This window comes from Erinaceus europaeus, chromosome 17 (genome assembly GCF_950295315.1).
Source record: "Erinaceus europaeus chromosome 17, mEriEur2.1, whole genome shotgun sequence".
In the NCBI taxonomy this organism is placed as follows: domain Eukaryota; kingdom Metazoa; phylum Chordata; class Mammalia; order Eulipotyphla; family Erinaceidae; genus Erinaceus; species Erinaceus europaeus.
This window is the reverse complement of record NC_080178.1, coordinates 53,323,091-53,342,821: the sequence shown is the minus strand read 5'-3', so window position 1 is coordinate 53,342,821 and position 19,731 is coordinate 53,323,091. Positions and strand designations below refer to the sequence as shown.

General features: G+C 41.0%; 2 pseudogenes; one reads left to right on the top strand and one right to left on the bottom strand.

The window, feature by feature from the left end:
- Window positions 1-13,446, top strand: part of LOC132533964 (protein SET-like) — a 74,347-nt pseudogene extending 60,901 nt beyond the window's left edge.
- The window catches only part of LOC132533795 (NADP-dependent malic enzyme, mitochondrial-like), a 321,330-nt pseudogene that overhangs the window by 277,501 nt on the left and 24,098 nt on the right, over window positions 1-19,731 (bottom strand).

The following is a 19,731-nucleotide window of genomic DNA, read 5'->3' as shown; positions in this document are numbered from 1 at the left end:
ATAACACAAAATTTGATTACACTGTATGGGGTATTTATTTTGGAAATCACAATTTTTCCTCTGTCAGACAAAATCACCTTCAGTTCTAGGCCCCTTGGTGTCCAAAGACTTCAATTGGTTTATAGGAGAAAGAAAATTACAAATTGTGTCTGAGAATGCATGGTTCTTCAATATGCGCCCTGCTACTTCACTATTTCATCTTTACCCACCCAAAAGCTCATTGCATTTGTAACTCCAGGAAATTCACTTCACTGGGCAACTGTTTAGTCATCTTAAGATTATTATGAATACTTACAACTTTATTTAAAGTCTCAGCAAAGAAAAAATATGAAAAGACTTGTAGTCATCTCTGAAAGTAGTGGCTGTTTCACTGCCATAATCAGTAAGGATGTAGGCAGAGAGTGAGTTAACTCTCTGCCTACATCCATGTACCATGGATGTAGGCAGAGTACCATGCACAAGAATAAAAGTAAGGTAGTAACGCCATGTAAGGTAGTAACGTTAGGTAGTAACGCCATGCACTGGCGTTACTACCTAACGCCAGTACCATGCACAAGAATAAAAGCAAAGAGGCAAAGAAGTAAGAGTGAGAACTGATGTTTGCAGAGGACAGTCAGCAGTGTGCATAGGAAATGTATGATTAGAAGCAATGCGTTTTGATGGTGTAAAGAAATGTCACATCAGAGGATCTGGAGAGATACCTCACATGTCACACTGGCTGGTGTTTGAGACCACTGGGGTAACAAAGTCGATGTCATGTACATAGTAGAGATGAGGCGCAAGCCTAAGAGTATATGGTGAACTTCCAGAACAGGGTAAAGGCAGTGAAAGCTCCATGGTCGTGGAAATGATGATGATGAAGACAACGTGGTAGTTAAACTGAACTCAAGAGTTTGTGAAGACAGCTCTACTATTTGTATTCTGACCTTAATCAGTGCTGAGACACTGAAATGTCACTCAGAAACAATAGGATGCTCTGGATTTCTCCACCCCACCACTACCTTGTATTAAGAAATCAATTAAATAATTTTATAAATCTTTTTCAACCTTATATTTATTTATTATTGAATGCAGAGAAATTGAAAGGGGAGGTGGGGCTAAAAAGGGAAAGAGGAGGTCGTGCAGTAGTGCAGTGGGTTAAGTGCACATGGTGCAAAGCACATAAAGATGATGGTACACAGCCCCCAACCACCACCTGCAGGGGAGTCGCTTCATAAGTGGTGAATCAGGTATGCAGGTGTATATCTTTCTCTCCACTTTTCTGCCTTCCCCTCCTTGCTGGGCTAGCTTCACCAAAGAAAGAGACGAGGAACTCGTGGCAGTGTGGTCATACAATTCCTTATTGATCCGGTTATCCCAGAATCAGGAGTGAGCACAGTGAGTTTAGGCCACATGGAGCTAGCAAAATAGCCACCTCCCGCTATGCACTCCAGCCCATCTCCTGGTCAGAACTTGGAAGAGAAAGAGAGTGAAACCAGAAGAGCAGCAAGCTTTATAGGGTACAAAACAGAAGTGGCAAGCCTGAAATGGAAATTGCTAGGAAAGGAGGTGGGGAGAGTAAAAAGTATGCTGGGAAGATGGAAGCATCCTTAGCAACTGCTGCAATGGTTTTAACTGAATTAGCAATACCCTGCGGGTATAAATTGGTGGGGATCTTTCAGGCAACACAATGATTATGTAAATAGACCATAGCGTCAACAAGGGAGCAGGGAGCAGAGCAAGGAGGACTGGCTTTCAGGCCTGACGCCTCCTCTCTTGATTGATCTCTGTTCTATCCAACAACAATGACAACAGAGAGACGGACAGAGAGATAGAGATAGAGATAGAGATAGAGATAGAGATAGAGATAGAGAGAGAGAGAGAGAGAAGAGGATGGGTTAGGGAGGAGAGGGGAAGAGACACCACAGCATTTCTTGACCCTTGTGAAGTCTCCCCCAAACAGATGTTCCCATGTGCTGGTCAGGGGCTTAAATTCTGTTCCTCAAGCATGGTAATGTACACTGCTGTCTACAAGGTAAGGTGTCTCCCAGCCCCCCCAAAAAATTAAAAATTGATTTAATTAAATAGATTTTAAGGAAAAGCCATGGCCCAGAAGGTGGCACAGTGCCAAAAGTGTCGGGTTCAAGAGCATCAGGTTATGTGCAAGAATGATGCTCTAGCTCTCTCTTCTCAACTACCCGTGTGTAAATAACTACATCTTAAAAAAAGAAAGAAAAGAAAAAGGTGGGGTACATTGTCACTGATAACCACCAGCAGCAATCTTGATGACAAAAAAGAAAGAAAAAAAAAAAAAGAGGAAATCACAGGGTCAAAGAGTCAATGGAAAAACACATGCCGACCATATGTGAAGCCCTGCATATAAACAAGGAAAAGTAGAACAGAAAAAAAAAAATTCAGGCCCAGGTAGTGACACAGCTGCTTAGGCACACACACTATAGTGAGAAAGGACTCAGGTTCAAGGCCCTGGTCCCTACCTGCAACGGGAGAGCTTTACAAGTTCTTCTTCTAGCGTTTGCCCTTCTTCCGTAGCCAGTCAACAGCGTCAGGTTGAGCCTGATGTAAAGTTTCGAGACCTCCTTTGAATCTGGAGAGGTAGCAGTCGTAGACTATGTGGTTCATAGTCTGTCTGTAGCCACAGGGGTAGTTCGGGTCGTCTCTGGCTCCCCAGCGATGGAACATAGCGGCGCACCGGCCATGGCCTGTTCGATCGTGATTGAGGAGGGCCCAATCATAAAAAAAAAAAAAGCAGGGTTGATGCTTTCAGGGGTCTGTGATGAGGTGTTTGTCTGTTTGCTTTACAAGTAATGAAGCAGGGCTTCAGGTGTCTCCCTGCCTCTACACAATAAAAAATATTTTAAATCTTTGTTTCTTCTTTATTTTAAAAAGGTACTTATTTATTTATGATAGGAGGGAAAAGAAAGAGAGAGAGCGGGAGTTGGTCAGTAGTGCAGCAGGTTAAGCAAGTGGTGCAAAGCCCAAGGACTGACAAAAGGATCCCTGTTTGACCTCCCATCTCTCCACCTGCAGGGGAGTTGCTTCACAAGAGGTGAAGCAAGTCTGCAGGTGTCTATGTCTATATTTCTCTCCCCCTCTCTGTCTTCCCCATCTCTCTCCATTAATCTCTGTCCTATCCAACCACAGCAGCAGCAATAACAACAATAACTACAACATAAAAAAAGGACAACAAAAGGGAATAAATAAATATTAAAATATTTAAAATAAAAGAGAGAGAGAGGAAGAACCAGAGAGCATCACTCTGGCACAGGTAATACTAGGATTGAAGGAAGAACCTCAGACTTAAGACTCCAACACATTACCCACTACACCACCTCTATAGTCAACAGAAATTTTTTAATTGTGGACAGAAGCTACAGTCCTCTAGTCTTCTTGCTCTCATAAAAAAAAGAAAAGAAATAAATAAACCATACCCAAATAAATAGGACTACACGTACTTTTACTTTTCTTACCTTTACTTACTGACAGGAGAAGATCTGGATCCCTTGGGTGGAATTTCAGCTCATTAATAGCATTTCCATGACCAACATAGTACTAGAATAAATTAAACATTTCCAGTTTCACATTTAGACATCAATAAGTTTTCCCTTAGTCTTAAGAGAATGGGGAAATAAGGGTGAGGTAGATAGCATAATGGTTACATGAAGAGACTCTCATGCCTGAGGCTCTGAAGTCCCAGGTTCAAACCCTCACACTACCATAAGCCAGAGCTGAGCAGTGCTCTGGTGTAAAAATAAAAAAATAAAAGAAAGAAATTGGGAAAATAGTTTCACTTTGAACAATACTTCTTAGTCTTGATTATGACTTGAAGTTACCCCTATTCTTAGATGGAAAAAAACTCACAAGACTCACCTATAGCCACTCCAGTTCGGGTTAGATTAGCCAAGGCACAAACAAAGATTGAAAAGAGACTCCAATGTGCCCCAGGATGAAACCTTTGGATTGGCAAAAGTTCTTAGCAAGTCCCAAAACCTAGATAGACACCAGTATCTGTGAGAGAGAACATATGTTCAAATGTATCCATAAACTAGTGTAAAATATATACCTGAAAGCAGAAGTACACTAGAGTTTACAGTGAGTACCCCCCTAACACTTCCCCTCCACTATTCCAACCTTTGTGTCCATGATAACTCAACAATTTGTTTGGCTTTGTACGTTAACACTCTTTTCAGACACCAGGTTCCAGATCCCAACAGGATGCCAGCCAGGCTTCCCTGGATTGAAGACCCCACCAATGTGTCCTGGAGCTCCGGTTCCCCAGAAACCCACCCTAATAGGGAAAGAGAGAGGCAGACTGGGAGTATGGACCAACCAGTGAATGCCCATGTTCAGCTGGGAAGCAATTACAGAAGCCAGACCTTCCAACTTCTGCAACCCACAATGACCCTGGATCCATGCTCCCAGAGGGATAGAGAATGGGAAAGCTATCAGGGGAAGGGGTGGGATATAGATATTGGGTGGTGGGAATTGTGTGGAGTTGTACCCCTCCTACCCTATGGCTTTGTTAATTTATCCTTTCTTAAAAAAATAAAAATTTAAAAAATTAAAAAAAATTCTTAGCAAAGCTTCAAGGCAGTGTATCATGTGAGTATCTTGTAATATGGAATCACTCTTCTGTTACTAGTGATTTACACTTTCAGAATAAGGCAAGAGTGGTCCAGGAGGTGGCACAGTGGCTAAGGCACTGGACTCTCAAGCATGAGGTCCTGATTTCAATCCCTGGCAGCACATGTACCAGAGTGACGTCTGGTTATTTCTCTCTCTCTTGTATCTTTCTCATAAATAAATAAATAAATAAATAAAATCTTTAAAAAAATAAGGCAAGATAGGAGGGAAAGTGCTTCACAAATAAAAATCTTTGCATTTCCACTTTAATTTTTATTACTCAAAAGTGAAAATTTTTACTAAGGACCTTTCTGAAGGTAGAAATAAGCTGTTTAAACAAAGTCAAATGAGAAATTTTACAGACATTATTCCACTAGCTTTAAATTCAGCACAAGAAGCTTTCTTTCACAGAGATGCATTACAGGGGTGAGGGGGAGGAAGGGGGAGAGAAGAGAGGGAGGGAATGAAAGTGCACTACAACAGAACCAGAAACCTACTTTATGCACTGCATTGTTATGGTGTAGGGAAATTGTGAGATTGTGGTTGAGCTTGGTGTGGGACCTCCCATTGAAAGATGGGTGCCTGGATGGCACGACCATCCTGTTAGCCTCTCTCTCTCCACTAGAGACCAAGCAAGGAGGGAAACAACCAACAGGATCTGCCCCCCCCATCGGTATCCCTGCTTCACAAAGACCCTGTAGCCCCTGACACACAGCCCACTTCCTCATTTCCAAACCAGATGGTTAGCTCTGGGGTTACTGGAAGTTCATCTCTTTGATCGTATATGACCCATACATCATTGTTCTGCTCTCTGTCAAACAGTAACTTCAGGCCCTCTCCCAACCCACTCCGTTCCTTTGATCATACCTGATCCATCTTCTCTCTGCCCTCAGGACCCGTCTCTGTCTTCTGGTTATTGATAACCCCATTTCCTCATTCCTCCAACCAAATAAACCCTTGCTCAATAGTCACTAATCAAACCCTGACCTTTTCTCAACCTCTAACAATTCCCTCGTTCCTTAGATCACTCACTAGAGAAGTCCTGACCCCCTCCAGGCCGCTTGACTTCCTACCATATATGGAATATACATGTTACTTCCTCCTATGATCCCTTAAACCCCTGCTTTGCTGTTCAATAAACGGATCATTCCTAAACACAGTCTCTGGGTCATTTTATGTCATGTCACTAGCAACGGACACAGAGAATCCCGTAAGGCCCTACCCCGGCTGCCTCGATTCACATTTTCCTAAGCACCCACTCCTGGTGCGCAACAGGGTGGACATGCCAGGAAATCTGTGCCTGAGAGAGGCCTCCCCACAAAATCTTGGCATTATGGTATAATAATCCTAATTATGTCTCTAGATCCAGCCACAGCCAGCAGAGGAAGGCTGGTATTGCTATCATATATACCATCCTTCTCTCTCTCTCTCTGTCTCTCTAAATTTTACATATATTACTATTTATTTATTTACTAATGAACAGGTACAAATTGAGAGGGGAATAGAGAGACACCTGCAGCTCTGCTCCACCACTCATGAAGCTTCCCACTGGAGGCAGGGACCAGGGACTTGAACCTGGCTCCTTGCACACTGTAATGTGTGTACTCAAACAAGTGTGCCTGGCTCCCTGAGGCCTTCTACATGTAGTTACAAGTCACTTCATTCCATAATGACTAAGGAAGACTAAATGGACATCCTTGTCTTTTCTTATTTTGCAAACAGATATGGAAGAAATATCTTATCAAGCATTACGTGGTATGTCTAACCTTTTTTTAAGAATATTTTTACCCCCTTTAAAATCTCAGTGCAGTAGTGTATGCAAATGAGCACACAAGACCCAGGTTCAAGACCCATCTCTACCTGTGAGGTGGAAGCTTCCCTAGCAGTGAGCCAGTGGTGCATGTGTGAGTCAATGTGTGTCTCACTCTGTCTCCCCCTTCTCTCAATTTCCGTATCTATCCAGTAAGTTTAGAAATACAAAATACTATCTATCCGTTCAACAATATTCTGTAGTTTTTTTTCCTAGATGAATTTTTTTTCTCTTAAGTCTTTTGAATTAAATATTTTTAAAGCAGCCTGTTGTCAGGCATTAAGCCAGCCCTCCTGCTCCATCCTGCATTGCTGACAGTATGGCCTATTTACATAATGATTGTTTTGCCTAAAATATCCCCACCCATCCCATTGATGTATCTTCTTTTACCTCCAGACCTGCCCTGCATGCAGGGTAACATCAATCCCAAAAGTGTGGTTGAGATCTTGATGGGGAGAGCATTAAATTTGTATATGGCTCTGGGTAGTATATTCATTTTGATGATGCTAATTCTTCCAACCCATGAACATGAGATATCTTTCCACATCTTTGTGTCTTTTTCATTATCCTTGAGTAGTGACTCATAATTTTCAGTATACAAGTCTTTTACTTCTTTGGTTAAGTGTATTCCTAGATATTTTTTGTTTTTATTACTATAGTAAAAGGAGTTGACTTCTGGATTTCAACTTCTTCTAACTTAGTGTTTGCGAAGAGGAATGCCACTGACATTTGAATGTTAATTTGGTAGCCTGACAACTTACTGTATTGCCTGATGACTTCTGAAAGCTTCTTTTTGGATTCCCTAGGTTTTACTTTTTTTTAATATTTTTGTTAATATTTAGTTATTCCCCTTTGTAGCCCTTGTTGTTTTATTGTTGTAGTTATTGTTGTTGTTGTTATTGATGACATTGTTGTTGGATAGGACAGAGAGAAATGGAGAGAGGAGAGGAAGAAAAAAGGGGGGGGAGAAAGATAGACACCTTCAGACCTGCTTCACCACCTGTGAAGAGTCTCCCCTGTAGGTGTAGAGCCACAGGCTTGAGTCAGGATCTGTATGCCAGTCCTTGTGCTTTGCGCCATGTGAGCTTAACCCACTTCACTAGTGCCCATCTCCCTGGTTAGATTTTTCTATGTAGACTCTCATGTCCTATGCAAATAGGGAGAGTTTGACTGCTTCTCTTCCAATATGTGTTGTTTTAATCGGGCTAGCTTCACGGGTGGGTAACAGAGACAACCAGAGACACACGGCTGAGCTGAGAACGCGGTTTAATCTTTTTTCACGAGCGGGCAAACATGTGCTCCCTTGTCTTTCTCCTCCAGTGGCAGAGAGAGACTCTTAAACTAATCACCACACAGATCTGTCCTGCATTCTTCTCCTCTGGAGGCTGAGGCAGGAACTCAGGAAATATGTAGGGTTGGGGGCAGGGAGAAGGGGAGGCGAGAAACTAGCAGGGGCTAAACCACAATCTTCCAGAGGCAGGGTAGGGGAGACCAAAACCAATGAGAAGCATACAACAAATATGCATGCCTTTAATTCTTTGTTCCTGCCTGATTGCCATGACAAGAACTTCCAACACTATGTTGAATAGCACTGGTGATAGTGGGCAGATTCCATTGCACTTGATGATGACAGGACTTGGGACCTGGTGGTGTCTCATCTAGAAGAGTACACTATCTGCCATTTGCAAAGACCTGTGTTCAAGGTCCTCACGCGCAATGGAAATATTTGACAAGTAGTAGAACAGTTTTGCAGGTGCCTCTCCTGCTCTCTGTTTCCCTCTAGTTCATACATTCTATCAAACAAAGGACTGCCCGAAATAGTCGAGCATCAGGACACCAAGCCCCACATAATATAGTAGTAAATATGGAAGGAATGAAGGGAGGGAAGGAAAGAGGGAGCAAGGGAGGAAGACAGAGAGAGAGAGAGACTAGCTTTATGGAGGAAGGAACTACCTCCATTTGGGGGAGTCTTCCCCACAGCAGTTTCTTTCACTGTTCTCCTAACCTGCTCCCTGACCCAAATGCTCAGCCTCAGGCCAAGAGCAACTAAATACTCTCTTTCCTCAGGAAATGAAAATGAGAGATATATTCATCCCAGGGTGAGCTGCAGAAGAATGGCAGGTATGAGTATAGGGAAGGCTTTCCGTGATGGCCTGGCCCCTGCTTCCAGTTTGGGACCCCACACTCCTGACCCTGGGTCCTGGGCCCCCAACAGACTGTTGATAAAACTACACTGGGAGGGGTTCCTGCTTCAGACTGGCCCCTTCTTCCTCTACTAACACCACTGATCACAAAGTCAAAGCACATGGTGCTGATTGACAACTGTTCCTGGCCACCAAGGCTGTCCTGACGCTAAACATGGTGGCGATGAAGGGCTGCGTGGAGACCCCAGTTGGCTGGCTGAGATGTGCTGAGGCACTAGCTGTGCTGCCCCAACCTTCCCCACTGGAGTCTCCCTGCAAATCCACCAAAACTCACTCTTGTTTGAGTTGCAGCAGTTCTAGTTGCTCCAAGACTTCCTGGTTTTGTTGCTTTTTCTTGGCCAGTTCACAATTGGCATCTCTTTGTTTTAGCAAACTCAGAATAGTCCTCTTGTTTTTGCAGAGATGACAGCAGCATTGGTGATTGGTCTTCAAAGATGTATGAATTCCAAGATGAAAGAGGGGCAGTTCATTTCTTTGAGCTGAACAAGAAAACAACTGATGGGCTAGTAAAATAGCTGGCTTATACAGTGGCTGCTTTGTCATTGGAGAATTGGGTTTCAGGCCCGGCCCCTCCACACTGAAGGAAGCCTCAGTGCTCTGGTTGCATTCTCTATCTATCTAAAAGAAAAAATAATAATGTTTAAATGTGCGAATGAAGCAGCCACATGTTGAACTCATGTGCTCAAATGAGACTCTGAGCAAAACTTACCAGAAGCAACAGTTCTTTTTTTTCATTCCTATGGTGTGTGTGTGTGTGTGTGGGTGTGTGTGTGTGTGGTGTGTATAATCAAACCCCAGGGCCACAGGCATGCAACCACAGAGTCTTCCACTAAGCTCTACCCCTGGCCCAAAGTCCTGCATGTTGAACAAAGGCAATACTCTGGACTATCTATTATGTCCAGAATTGTCAGTTTAACTAGATAATGGTTTGAAAATAGGATGATTTAGGCAAATAAAAAAAGAAGCCATAGTGACGAAAAACATGAAAATGATGGTCAGACATGTTCACTACCATCTGAAAAGAGGTTTCTTGAACCTTCTGCACCTATAGCTCACCTGAGGGTCAGGTGGAGACCTCAGTTCTGGGGGTGTGGGAAGGGGCCCAAGATTCTATGGAATGAGCTCCCACCCAGAGAGGAAGTATCACTCTTGTAAAGCCCACTGACATCCCTTCAATCTGCCCTCCAGAGGGTGGGTTCAAACATTCCCAGACAGGGTTATATGCAAGAGTGAGGCAGAAACAACTCTTACAGAAAAAGTGGCATTTCTGGTTCCTATGTGCCTTCCTAGCATCTGTGACTCCAAGGTTATTAGCTGCATTCTTCATGAACTGTTTTTTTTTTTTTTCTGATTGTAGGCCAACATTACAGGGAAAAATAATATAAATAAAAAATTAATAAGTAAATAAAACACATGCTGGAAATGTAGTTCTTTTTGTGGACTACTAATATTTCTCTCTACAAAGGCTATGTTTCATAGGAGTCCAAATTATGGGCTTTTCTGTTGTTTTTTTCCTAGCTGAGAAGAGTTTTTTTAGTCAAGGCCTTTCTTTTTCAAACCTAAGGTCTGGCTCAAGCAAGCCAAGCAGAACGGCACCTGAAAATGTGTGACTGTCTATGTTCTTCCCTGCACTCATGCAACAGAGTAGAGTAAACCCTCCTTCATGCTCCAAACCCCTCCCCAGTGCATTTATATAAGCTGTGAGGAGATCAGAAAGTAGCATCAGCTCCAAAATGTAGTGCACCAAACATGCCTTTAGTATGTTCCTGGAAACAAGGTCATGACTCAAACTTCATTCTTACATGAAATGCATGATTTGGCACATTGCCAGGTAGACATGCACAGGATATCCGCAGTGACCTTGTCTTGTCTGCTGCCCCCACTGCACCACCTCTCAATCAAAGCATAACACTACCTGGTTCTTGAACACAGCGTCCTTGTCTTCATTATCTGGTATCTCCATAGAATCTCTTGGTCTCTGGATCCTTTTTTTTATGTTTCAGCAGTACAGCAGGCTGTTGGCCTTGGCACGATGCATGCACCTATAGCACAGCTTCTACAATGACACCAAGGGTCTTTCTTACCTTCAGAATTCTTCCTGTGCTCTCCCAAGACTGGATTACTCCAGGACTGTGTTTGATAAAAAGATGTATGAACAACGATCAGCACAGTGTGTTTGATAGGCTGAGACTTCCGGTTGCAGGAGTGGTCACAATTCTGATTGAAGTGCAGGGTCTACATCAACTCAGAACCCTTGTTCTCCCAGCCCTATTTGTGTTGAGTGGCAGACACCCCATCATTTGCTTGTCTGGAGAGACCAGTACCTGTCCTGCTTTCTCATGATCCCTACAAGTTGTAGTCTCAGAGGTCTGAAGTTCTGTTTTGGTGTTCTTTGATGTAGTATGCTATAAGAAAATAACAACTACACAATTACACATCTAGAGTAATGATCATCTTAGAGGCAAATACAGCCAATGGAAGTTGTCTCAGTGGTTCTTTTCTGGGATCTGCGTTGCAGAGGTTAGGGATCTATGTGTCTGATAAGCCTGGACCTCAATCCCAGCATGCTTGCTTACAACTTGACTTTTGAGCATTATGGACAGCACTGTCTCAGGCATAGAAAATGCAGTCAGTACACACACACACACACACACACACACACACACACACACACACACACACTGCCTGTGTAATTAACATTTAAAGCAAAGTTACTAAACAATGTAAGTGAAATTTCTAGTGTATTTGGAACTGCTGATGACCATGCAGCCCTAGCTTCCTGCTGAGAGACTGTGAGCCCTGGATATCTCTTCTGTCCTCACTACGGAGCACAAACGCTGGGACACTATGTGAAGGCATGAATGGAAATATCTAATATTCCTGAATCAAGATACAACTCAAAGTACATTTAGTAAAGTGTGCGCTGCCCCCAAAGACCAGCATGTTACCTTTTGGTTCTTGTTTTTGTAAAGACAGACTTATTAAGCTCCAATGTGATAAGTAATGCTACGGGTGCAATATTTCCAGAGGCTGGGATGGGTTTTCCAGAGGTCTAGGTAGAAAGTTGACTGCAGAATTAAGAGAGAGAGTTGGTTTACTTTCAATCGTTTCCTTTGAGGCTTTAGAGGCCATATAGATATACTGAAGAGAGAAAAATAAGATAGGAACGTATAACACATTCTTACTCTACACCAACAGTGCTAAGTGCTTAATATAATGCAAAATGGACCAGAGAAATAGCATAAGTGGTTAGGCAAAATTCTTTTTTGTGTCTGATGCTTTGAGGTGTCAGGTTTAGTCTTTGGCATAGAGGGGGAAAGATAGCGAGAGAGGGAGAGAGAGAGAGAAATAGGGGGGATAGGAGAGAATGAAAGAAGATTGCATAAATAGCAACTTAAGATAACAAAGAAAATCTCTAAATCGAAGGACCAGTCCTCAAAAGGTTGTCTGACAACTTCTAGGTATCTCTAGCACTTAAAAAAAAAAAATTGGATTTCTCCATATACTTTAAACAAAGTCACATGAGCCACAGACATGAGGACCCTACTATTTTCTATTCCGCATAGCTCAGTTTAAAACTACAACTCAGGATATATATATAATGGAACATGGTACATTCAGCTCACTTGATGCATTACTTTTACCTACCTAGGCCATCCTCCTTACCCAGCAGACACCTGAACTTTGACTCTTTTAAGTAGTAGAGAGTCAGCAAAGAGTCTTAGTTGAGAATCTCAGGGATTAGAGTTAAGGTGAGATAGAAAATTCTAGAAACCTCCTAGCTGGCTTGTTCATTAAGTCTATTTCATTCTGTACTTCATGGATATATTCCATTGCTTCCTGTTGCTTTTTTATCAAGCTGCTTTCTGGGGAGTGACGATTTTGAAGGTAGAACAGAAATATAACAAACTCTGCCAGCCATTTTTTCAGAAGAGATCGGAATTGATGGTCAATATCCCAAATTTAGGATTAACATTTGTCAACCACCCACAAGTGTCTACACTGCTTGGAGAAGAGGATGAAGAGGCACTGCATTACTTGACAAGAGTTGAAGTAACAGAATTTGAAGATAATAAATCAGGTAACAGAATTGACTTTTATTTTGTTGAAAACCCTTACTTTGAAAATGAAGTTCTCTCCAAAGAATTTTATCTGAATGAGAGTGGTGATCCTTCTTTTGAAGGATCCACTGAAATCAAATGGAAATCTGGAAAGGATTTGATCAAATGTTCAAGTCAAACACAAAATCAAACCAACAGAAAGAGACAGCATGAGGAACCAGAGAGCTTCTTCACCTGGTTTACTGACCATTTTGGTGCAGTCGCAGGTGAGTTAGGAGAGGTCATTAAAGATAGTATCTGGCCAAATACACTACAGTACTACTTGGTTCCTGATATGGATGATGAATAAGGAGAGGGGGAAGATGATGATGATGAAGAGGAAGAAGGATTAGAAGATATGAAGAAGTGGGGGCCTGGTGGTGATGCACATGGTTGAGCTCACATGTTACAATGTGCAAGGACGTGGGTTCAAGCCCCCAGTCCCCACCTGCAGGGGGGAAAGCTTCTCAAGTGGTGAAGTAGTACTGCAGCTGTCTCTCTGTCTCTCACCCTCTCTATCCCTCCCTTCCCTCTTGATTTCTGACTGTCTCTATCCAATCAATAAATAGATAATATTTTTTTTAAAAAAGAAGATATGAAGAAGGAGATGAGGATGAAGGAGAAGATGATAATGAGGGGGAGGAAAGAGAGGAAGATGAAGGATATGACTAATGAAACACTGATGAATTCCAGCCTTTTTTAATTTTCTCCTGTCCCTAGGAGCAAGTTGCAGTCTTTTTTTCCCCCATTTTCCCTGCCCCTGTGTGCAGTCACCCTGTCTTTGAGGTCTCCTCTCTCCTTTATACAATGGTTATCAACTTATTTTGGGGGGGGATACCTTGAGAAGAATAAGTTGAATAGATTATCCTTTTCTCTTCCAAACTAATATATTTTTTCATTTAAAACCTTTTTAAGAAAACCTGTATCTTTCTGCAGTTAGCAGAAAGACAGACAGCTTTGTGTGTTTTTTTTTTAATTGTTTTATTTATAAAAGCAAACACTGATAAAACCATAGGATAACAGTGGTACTACTCCCCTATCCTTTTTCAACAAAAACTTTTGGAATCAATACCACCATGCTCTGTGGGAACAAAGACCAACTTTCTGCTCCCTTAGCTCTGCTAGAATCTGGGGGCTGTTAGGCCCCTGTGTAGTAGTGCATAGAATTCTAGCTGTTTTCCTCCTTTCTCTCAGATCTTGAATCTGAGAGGATCATATAGTAAAGCAGACACCTTCCCAGTTTTTGTTTGCTTGTTTTTATTTTTGCCTCCAGGGTTATAGCTGGGGCTCAGTGCTGACACTACAAATTGACTGCTCCTGGTGGCCATCTTTTGTCCATTGTCGCTGCTGTTATTCTTGTTATGACTGCTGTTAGACAGGACAGAGAAAAATTGAGAGGAGGGGAAGTTAGAGAGGAGGAGAGAAAAACAGACATCTGCAGACCTGGTTCACGGCTTGCAAAATGAGCCCCCCCCCCCCTGCAGGGAACTGAACTGGGATCATTGTGCAGGTCCTTGTGCTTCACACTATGTGCGCTTAACCCGGTGTGCTAGCGCCTGGCCCTCATCCTAGTTTTGAATCATCATTCCCAGACTATTCCAGTCTGACTATTCCAGTCTATTTTCAGTCTGAAAATGTAATTCAGGAACTAGGTGGTGACACACCAGTAGAGTGCATATAACAGTGCAGAAGGACCTGGGTTTAAGCCTCTGATCCCTAGCTGCTGCAGGTAGGGAAGCATCATGAGTGATGAAGCAGTGCTGCTGATGCTACTGCTGCAGATGTTCCTTTCCTCTCTTCTCTAACTCCCCCTTCCCTCTCAATGTCTGTCTCTATCCAACAAATAAAGATATGAAATAGTAAAGAAGTGAGTGCAGATGTAAAAATAAAAATGCAATTTCATCAAACTTTGAGCTGTGGGAGTATCATAGACAATGAGCTTTACCAGAGTTTAACTACTGTTAACTGGAAAAGAAAATCATCATAAAATTCCTTTTCAGAATCCAAGTGTTACAAATAATCTTCTCAGTCAAACTGAAAGTCACAATAGATTCAGAACCTGCTACCAACTGCATATCTATCAACAGAGCTTCTTGGCCCATGACAACTAACACTTTCAGTGCAGGTTAAGAAATGTACACATTGGGAGTCAGGGGTAGTGCAGCGGGTTAAGTGTACATGGCGCACAGCACAAGGACTGGTATAAGGATCCAGGTTCAAGCCCCCGGCTCCCCACTGGCAGGGGAGTCGCTTCACAAGCGGTGAAGCAGGTCTGCAGGTGTCTAACTTCTCTCCCTCTCTCTGTCTCCCACTCCTCTCTCCATTTCTCTCTGTTCTATCCAAATGATGACACCAATAACAACAACAATAATAACTACAACAATAAAAACAACAAGGGCAACAAAAAGGGAAAATGAATAAATGTTTTTAAAAATCTTTTAAAAAATGTACACATCAAGAGCAGGGTGGTGGCACACTTGGATTACACATGACCATGCACAAGGACCCAGGTTCAAGATCTCAGCCCCCAACTGCAGGGGGTGGAGGAGGGGGGAAGCTTCAGGAGTAGTAAGGCAGTAATATTAGCAGGTGTCTTTCTTCCCCCCTCAGAATTTCTCTCTGTCCTATAAAATATAAGAAAACTAAAATAAAGCAAAAGAAAGAAAAAAAAGCAGACACTGTATTACTGAGTCTCCTTGCATAAAAGTTCCTAAAATACTGGTATCTTCCCTTAAAAAATAAATGAAAAAAATGTATAAATTGTTCAACAGATCCTGACAGTATACCAGAGGCTATGAATACACATGCTCACACATAACATATACTCATGATTTCATATCATTACTTTAAAAGAAGCATTATTCTTGGAGGATGTTAAACGGAAATGAACTCCATTTCTGTACTTTTTCTGACCAAAATTATTTTTTCATTAGTAAGACAGAGGTTATGGAGGAGGAGACGGAGACAGAGAGAGAACCAGAGCATCACTCTGGCATGAGATGCCAAGGTTTGAACTCAAAACTTCTTGCATGAGAGTCCAACATCACCTCTCAGATGCACAACGGCCTTTTTTAAAAAGGTTATGCCACCCAGCGTATGACCTCTGATCTCCCTCACAACTAGCAACCTGCCCTGAGGACCAGTACTTCCAGGGTATGTGCCAAGCTCTGCCACTATAGGTGAGTGACAGTCACCTATAGTGATTTTCTTTGGGAGGTGGGAGGGTGCATTCAATTTTGTAAACCACTACTAATTACAATTTTCAAGAAGGAAAAAATAAATGTGCAAGAGGATGTATTATCATGGTCGTTGTTATATAAATAAGGGCCATAAACCTAAAACAAACTTGTCAAAAAATCAGTCTTTGTATTTTGTAATCACCTGACCTTTCAAACCTGGCTTCAATACCTGGGTTTCATACCTTGGTTCAAACCAGGTATGAAACAGGAGTACCAGAGAGCATAAGAGAATGGGAGGAGTGGGGGGAGAGCTCCATGAATGGTGGCATGGTGCTAGTTGTCTCTCTAGATAAATGGAAAGAAAAAATAGGCTTGGGAGTTTGCTCAGTATGCTCACAGCCAGAGTTTACTCCTCAGGGAACACTAATAAAAATTATATATACATATATATATATAATTTGCAGGCCATTAAAATATCTCACTTTAATAGTGTGGTGTGGGTGGGGGGAGATAGCATAATGGTTATGCAAAGATCATAATGGTGATGCCTCAGGCTCCAAAGTCCCAGGTTCAATCACCCATACTACCAAAAGTCAGAGCTGATCAGTTCTCTGGTTAAAATAAATAAGTAAATAAATAAAATAGATTAATACTGGGATGCTCTGACATGCCTGCAACCTAGGTTCAAGCCCAGCTCCCTCTGCATTGGAGGAAACTTTGGTGATGAGTCTATTTGAAAGCCAGGTCAGAGTAGTGCAGCCATGCTGACAACATTTTAAAACTAAAATTTTTAATAAACTTAAAAATGTATTTACGGTTTAGTGTAGGCTGCATTCCAGGTACTTTACATGTGTTAACTGACTGGATTGATACAATAACCCTATGAAGCTGATTATCCCTGTTCCATACATAAGGAAACTGGAACAAATTCTAAGATACTTATCCAAGGTCAACACATGGCGGCAGCAGAATCTCATTTTTGTTTTGTTTTGTTTAGAAGTAAATAATCCAACCTTTATTTGGCCTGGCAGAAGCACAATTTATGTCCTATATGGAGCTTATACTTTACTACATTGCATTTCTTTTCCAGGAAAAAGAACTACAAAAATAAAGATCATTACAAAAAGGTAAGGCATACATTTATTGCTTTCAACCGTTCTTTACATCACAATGAAGCAACACAATTTTACAAAAATAAAATTTTATTAAAAGCAGTAGAGTCTGAGCAGGAGACAGTACAAAGAATGTGAACTGTGTAAACATCACTACATTCAGCTCACCTTGATTGAATGCTGACAGACAACTTTAATGGCTCTAAGTGCCCTTAATAGCAAGATACATTAGTTCTCCTGTACTCAGAAAACACACCCTAATTTTGATTAGGAAAAGGTATTTTGTCGAAGTTGGTCCCATCGGCAAATACTGCCATTGACACAAAAAATGGCTATGAGAATGTTGCTGTCTCTGCTAAAGCTGGTTTGACAGATAGCAGCACCACATTTATGATGAGACAATGTTGTACATCTAGGGAGAAAACATGACAACAGGTTATACTATTCATGCAGAATGCTGTCATGTTTCATTCATTTACATCTAACTCACTTAAAACTGTGAATGAGACAGTGAACAATGTTCTACCTCATGTAGAAGGCATTCAAAACAAAACAGACTTCACACAAAGACTTCTGTGCAAAATGACCATATTTTTTTTTCACTTTTAAAAAAATTTTTCTTTATTGGGGGATTAATGGTTTACAGTTGACAGTAAAATACAATAGTTTGTACATGCATAACATTTCCCAATTTTCGAAGTAACAATTCAACCCCCACTAAGTCCTCTGCCATCATGTTCCAGGACCTGAACACCCCTCCAACCCTAGAGTCTTTTACATTGGTGCAATACACCAATGCAGGTGTCTGTTGCTCTCTCTCTTCCCCTTCTCTCTGAATTACTCTATGTCTCTATTTTAAAATACAACACAGGCAGGAGAAGTGGATTTGTAATGCAGGCTTCAGTGATAAACCTGGTGGCAATTAAAAACATTTTTTTGTACATAATGCTTAATTTATGTCCTAGGGTCCAAATCAGGCTATGTGATGTTTAGTTGTTATGTTTCCTCAATGTCTTTTTGATCGACAGCTTCTTAGGCTTACCTTGTTTTTGATTACTTGGTGGATTTGATGAGTCTTGGTCAACTTCTTTGTAGAATGTTCATTTGCATTTGTCATATATATATATATATATATATATATATATATATATATATATATGTAGTTTTTTCTATAGAAAGATTGGGATCTTGGATTTGGAAAGAAGACCACAGATGCAAAGTGCTTTTCTATCACATAAAAGGCACAGACTCTCAGTATGACTTATTAGTGCTGATGTTTGTTGGTATGCTTCAAGATTCTGCTTCTAAGACCCCTTCTGTTTCATTGGTTTGATCCCCTATGCAAACAGAATACAGTGTTAAGCATATTTTAAATTTAAGATGTACTGTGTAACTTACATAGAGAACTAAGTTTCCTTCACTATACTCCTGAAAAGCGATTAAAAAAACAAAAAAGTAGGGCTGGGGAGACAGCATAGTGGTTATCTGAAAGATTTTCATGCCTGAGGCTCCAGGCCCCAGTGTCCAAACCATAGCACCACCATAAGCCAGAGCTGAGCAGTGCTTTGGTAAAAACTAAATAGGTGCATCAAAATAACTCTGAAATGATATAAGAATCTCTAAAGTGATAAAACATTTTAGAGAAAAGGGTATAAATTATGAATTTCTAAATACTTACTTAGCTTTGTGAGGATCTTCAGCTTCTAAATCCCAAACACAGAGTCTGCCAACCCAATTGCCCAATGCAAGCATCTGTATAAACCTATTTTTAAAAACATCAAATTATCAAAATAAGGCCACTGAGTAGTCAAGTTGTCCAAAGACACCTTTCTAACTTTAGAAAAGTCACCTCTTGAAAATGAGTATATTATCATTCTATTGCGTTTTTTACTTCTGATTTGTAAATGGGTGCGAGAACCATTGTAAATGGACTTGAAATCTCATCTGAACTTTTCCATTCCAGTAATTGTTACCCCATGGCCAATTTTGATAAGAAATTACATGCTATTTGGTGGCAGAGAAACACAGCTTTTATTACAATAATATTGCAACTATCCCTTTGTTATTGCTATTAATCTCTTATTGTGCATAATTTATAAAACAAACTTCACCATCAGTGTGTATGCATCTTAGGAAAAATCAGGATATACACAGATGCTACTTGAACTTTGAAAATTAGGGTATTTTGCAAATCATTTGGCAATGACTTTACAACTTGCACCAGCTAATAGTTTCTTCTGCTTTAACAGTATACCCAAAGCTATAGAAAACTCTTTCAATACTTCATCCTAATATCAAATGTTTTAAGAATTTCAGATGGCTGCTATTTTTGTCTTTGCCTTATATACTGATTCTTTCAAGTTTTTCTGGTAATGGTACACAGATGGATTAATACCCTAGCCTCCAATATTAAATCTTAGTAACAGATGTTATGGAAAATATACACCAAACTGCCACCACTGGCAGCTATCAATTCATTCATAATAGCAGTACAGATGGTGAGTGAAGTCACAAAGGTAGAATAGCATCTAAGGTGGAAAAAAAAGAGAAACACGCAAAGCACTGAGTAAGTTCTTACATGAAACAACAAAAGATGTGCAGAAGAGAAAACAATAATCATAATTTTGTAATTTCATATGTAAATTTTGCTACCTTTTTTCAGAAATCCATAAAACCTCATGTACCAAATGTCATACCGACTGTAAA